Source organism: Pelophylax lessonae, assembly GCF_965119305.1.
Source record: "Pelophylax lessonae genome assembly, chromosome: 9".
NCBI classification, from domain to species: Eukaryota; Metazoa; Chordata; class Amphibia; order Anura; family Ranidae; genus Pelophylax; species Pelophylax lessonae.
The window spans coordinates 264,467,175-264,472,637 of record NC_138776.1 but is presented as its reverse complement, the minus strand read 5'-3'; the positions used below and the strand labels follow the sequence as shown (position 1 = coordinate 264,472,637).

Sequence of the window (5,463 nt, the reverse complement as noted above, 5' to 3'; positions counted from 1 at the left end):
ACTCACCTCTGACCCGGAAGTTCCTGTTTATCACTTCCTGTCCGGGTTGATATCACTTCCTGTTGTTGCGTTCCACTGACAATACGTGAGATCACCACCTTGTGTTGAATATATATATTTTGCAGTCTACGTTATGTTCCATCATTTTGCCCGCTGCCTTGTGGTCCACTTCTATTAGGTTACATAGTAGGTGAGGTTGAATAAATACAACAGTCCATCCAGTTCAACATCGGCACAAAGATTATACCTCACGTCAAGTCCAGACAACAAATAATAAGATAAAAAATAAAATAAACAATTTCATACCCTTCTAATGTTCATGATTGCAAAACTGTAGAATGAAAACAAACTGAAAATGACAATACGACATATGAGGTTGGCAAAGCTTTATTACAAGCAGAAGGATCATTATCCTAGCCATGTGAGTGGAATTTCCAAAATTTTGGTGGTTATATTTTTCAAAAATTACTAGCAAAGTAACAATTAACGACCTTCTAAGTATGCTCATTGTCCATTCTCCCGGGCCTTCGAAATACCCACCACCATCTCGTTTTCTCTGCAATCCTCTACAATTACCACATTATTCGTGATGGAACACAATAAATTCCACGTGCCCATACAGTTTATGTAAATTTTTCTTGAACTTTCCAGGTTAATTTTCTACGTACAATATGGTCATGTACCTTGGTTGGAGGCCAAAGAGAGGACTTCCTCTTGCGGCTCCGGTCAAAGTACCCCCATTAGTGGAGAAAGTTGCACAGGTGCCGGTATCAGGTGCCAGTAGTCATCCGGACTCAACAGTGATGGAGGCATACCAGAAGAGGCTTAATATTTTCTCTGCAATCCTCTACAATTACCACATTATTTGTGATGGAACACAATAAATTTGACATGCCCATACAGTTTATGTAAATTTTTCTTGAATTTTTTTAGGTTAATTTTCTACGTACAATATGGTCATGTACCTTGGTTGGAGGCCAAAGAGAGGACTTCCTCTTGCGGCTCTGGTCAAATTACCCCCAATAGTGGAGAAAGTTGCACAGGGGCCGGTATTAGGTACCAGTAGTCTCCAGACTCAACAGTGATGGAGGCATACCAGAAGAGGCTTAATATAGTTCCCGCTCCTCTGTGATGCCTGGCAATCAGATTTTGACTCCTCTTTTCCCCTCCTGTATGTCGGGGATGAGCACCCTATAATCATAACATAGTGGAAGTTTGAGCCAACTGTTTTCCCCTCCTCTCCTGCTTTGGTTGGATGCCCCTTGGGCGGGCCCTCTGCTTTCTGGGCTTAGATACATTTTGCCTTGACCTTTCGGTCATTGGGGGCTACCTGACTAGTTTGAAGCGAGCATCTTAAACTCCCTCTGAGAGTGCAATTTATTTTTTAACTCACCCGAACCCTCTTCATGAACACCCCTGAAGAAGCCATAGCGGCGAAATGCGTTGGAAGGGAGTCCTGTCCTCTTCACACACTGTGATATACAGCAGATTGGGAAGGGGAGGAACCCCTTTAATTTGAGGGTGGTGTTACCATGAGTTACTTACTATGATGTGCAAACATAATTTTATGTTATTGTTTATGACCTATATTTTTTAAACTATGTTCAAAAAAAGTAATATTTTTTACGATGTGTATGTCTATTTATAATGGCATTAAAAGGGGAGATCAACACCTAGAAAGTCCCGCTGTTCCAATTTTTGATGTCCCGAACGTTCACTGGGATGTGGTGTTGACTGTATTGGCCAGGTCATTTGCTTATAGCATACCAGAAGAGGACCAAGGATGGCGGTCTGCAGGATGGACCCTGGAAGCTCGGTGCAGAGATTGCGAAGGTACTCAGTCAGATGAGACTAAAGGTACCCATCAAGCTCAAGGACGTGGTCAGATGGCAAGACAGGGTCAGCACGGATGGACAGCAAGGACGGAGTCAAAAGCCAAGCATGGGATATAGAAGAGGAGCAAGAGTAAGCACAGTCAAGCACCAGGCCGAGGTTCAAACCAGGAGGAGAGCAGAACGTAGTCAGAGGCAAGCCTTGGTCCGATTCCAGAATCAACAAAGCATGGTCAGGAGCAGGTCAGTGGGAGGCCACATAACAAGAGCAGCTACAGAGGAACACTATCACGTACCTGGTGAAGACTGGAATGTTGTGGAGGCCTCTCTTGCACCTCCTGCCTAACACTCCTGAAGGTGGGAACAGAGAGTGTAAAGGCAAGGAGTGGTACGAGTGCCGTAGTAGATGGCTGGTGATGTGCCCTCTGTAGGTTTCCGCATTTTCTTCCCACTGAGCGCCTGTGTCTGCATTTTCTTCCCACTGAGCACCTGTATCCGCCTTTTCTCCCCACTGAGCACCAGTGTCCCCCTTCTCTCCCCACTGAGCAGCAGTGTCCCCCTTCTCTCCCCACTGAGTACCTGTACCTGCCTTTCCTCCCCAGTTAGCACCAGTGTCCCCCTTCTCTCCCCACTGAGCAGCAGTGTCCACCTTTTCTCCCCATTGAGCACCAGTGTCCCCCTTCTCTCCCCACTGAGCACCAGTGTCCCCCTTCTCTCCCCACTGAGTACCTATACCTTCCTTTCCTCCCCACTGAGCACCTGTATCTGCCTTTACTCCCCAGTGAGCACCAGTGCCCCCCTTCTCTCCCCATTGAGCACCAGTTTCTGCCTTTGCTCCCCAATGGGCACCAGTGTCCCAATTTTCTCCACTCTGAGCACCAGTGTCCCCCTTCGCTCCCCACTGAGCACCATTGTCCCCCTTCTCTCCCCACTGGGCAGCAGTGTCCCCATTTTCTCCCCTCTGAGCACCATTGTCCCTTTCTCTCCCCACTGGGCAGCAGTGTCTGCCTTTTCACCCCACTGAGCACCAGTGTCTACCTTTTCTCCCCACTAAGCACCAGTGCCCCCTTTCCCCCCACACTGAGCACCAGTGCCCCCTTTCCCCTCACACTAAGCACCAGTGTCCACCTTTTCTCCCCACTGAGCACCAGTGTCCCCATTCTCTCCCCACTGAGCACCAGTGTCTGCCTTCTCTCCACACTGAGCACCAGTGTCCGCCCTTATTCCACACTGAGCACCGATGTCCCCCTTCTCTCCCCACTGAGCACCAGTGTCCTCCTTCTTTCCACACTGAGCAAGCACCAGTGTCCCCCTTTTCTTACCACTGAGCAACAGTGTCCCCCTTCTCTCCCCACTGAGCACCAGTGCCCCTTTGTTGCCCCACTGAGCACCAGTGCCCCCTTGTTCCCCCACTGAGCACCAGTGCCCCCCTTGGTACCAATCACTCACCGTGTTCATTCATACTGAAGCATAGTAAACTGCTCATTGTGCTTCAGTTTGTAAATGAACAGGAAGCCGCTCAGCACAGTGCACTTCCCATTCATTCACTGTACAGTGCAGCTGAGGTTGCAGAAAAAGAGACTGGGAAATCTGTCCTCCTCAAAAGTGAGACATCAGGGGTCTAAACCTCTGATATTTCACCAAAGCCCCCAAATAAAACTGTGAAAAAAATAAAAAATTGTAAAAACATGACCACTGCCCTACTGACATCGTCCTCTTGAAGGAAGTCTTCAAAAACCTTTGCCCTGGGTGAAGGAATGTCTAGCTTCACCACTGATGGTTGTGCTTTCCTTTGGTTTGGATTCCTCCAGCCTGATGGCACATTCCAATCACTGGTCCTCTACGAATTATGGTCATTTATTAAAAAAAAAAAAAAAAAAAACAGAATATTGTAAAGTGTCGAGCTTTCTCATTTTATTTTTACAAAATTAGAATACCTAATAACACAAAATAAATCTTTCATTAAACTCAGATTTCCTAGAATTTGAGTAAAAATAAATGGCAATTTTTGAAAATTGCTCAGGAGCTGATCAGCTTCTTCAGTAGAGCAAAACAAGAGAAATGGCGTACAGCAGCCAATGGCTATCGATAAAAAGGATCATCACTGAAAGACGAATTGTGGTTGCATACTGTGGGTTGATGTATTTTTATGGAGATCCTTTCTGCATCTAGTCGAATACAAACAAAGTAGGCAGACTGGGGTCCAGTTATCATTCCATAGTATTCTTGGCTATGTATTGGCACCACTGTTTGTTCCTTGCCTGTGTATTGGTATGGCTGTCCTTGAATTGCCAGGATTGCTCTTTTTGTGGTTGGGGCGAAACGCGTCGGTTAACAGGGGGAGAGATGGGGAAGCGAGAGGGAACCAGAAGGTAAAAGGAAAAGGCAAAGGAAATGCATAAAGAGATGCAATAGGTAAATGGTCAAACCATAGTGTGCCAGACAACCCAAGGCAATGGTGTAATGATCTGATCACTCTGTGTACGACCAGGCTTGTCTGACTCTGCTTATGTTCCAGTCCATTTTGAGGTACCAAGTTGTCCATCTGCTACTGGGACCTGCTCTTCGGCTAACTACGTCCAAGTACCAGCCTGTTCCTGCCTTCAGGACATCTGCTGCCATCTGGCGTCCTACTCAACCAAAAACCCGGCAGCTAGCAAATCTACTGGCACTTGCGTGACTCTGCACTCCTGTGCCACCTGTATACTCTACCAGGAACCCCGATTCAGTGGTGTAGGAGAAGCCTTCCTCTGCAAAAACCAGCCTCTACCCACCAGGTACGTGACACCAGCATCCTGTGATTCTTCGGCTAACTACGTCCAAGTACCAGCCTGTTCCTGTCCTCAGGACATCTGCTGCCATCTGCTGCCCTACTCAACCAGAAACGCAACAGCTAGCACGTCTACCGGAACTCGCGCGACTCTGCACTCCTGCTTAACCTGTATACTCTACCAGGGGCCCCGAGTCAGAGCTGTAAGAGAAGTCTTCCTCTGCATAAACCAGCCTCTACCCACCAGGTACGTGACACCAGCATCCTGTGACTCTTCGGCTAACTACGTCCAAGTACCAGCCTGTTCCTGTCCTCAGGAAATCTGCTGCCATCTGGCGTCCTACTCAACCAGAAACCCAGCAGCTAACACATCTACTGGCAATTGCGCAACTCTGCGCTCCTGCCCAACCTGTATACTCTACCAAGGGCCCCAATTCAGTGGTGTAAGAGAGGCGTTCCTCCGCATAAACCAACCTCTACCCACCAGGTATGTGACACCAGCATCCTGTGACTCTTCGGCTAACTACGTCCAAGTACAAGCCTGCTCCTGCCCTCAGGACATCTGCTGCCATCTGCTGCCCTACTCAACCAGAAACCCAGCAGCTAGCATGTCTACCGGCACTCGTGCGAATCTGCACTCCTGCCCAACCTGTATACTCTACCAGGGGCCCCGAGTCAGAGGTGTAAGAGAGAACTTCCTCTGCATAAACCAGCCTCTACCCACCAGGTACGTGACACCAGCATCCTGTGACTCTTCGGCTAACTACGTCCAAGTACCAGCCTGTTCCTACCCTCAGGAAATCTGCTGCCATCTGGCGTCCTACTCAACCAAAAACCCAGCAGCTAGCACGTCTACCGGCA

General features: G+C 48.1%; 1 protein-coding gene across 2 annotated transcripts in view; it reads left to right on the top strand.

Annotated features, from left to right (window-relative positions):
• The window catches only part of LOC309562677 (uncharacterized protein), a 420,285-nt gene that overhangs the window by 88,841 nt on the left and 325,981 nt on the right, over positions 1-5,463 (top strand). The gene's annotated exons all lie outside the window — the stretch shown is intronic.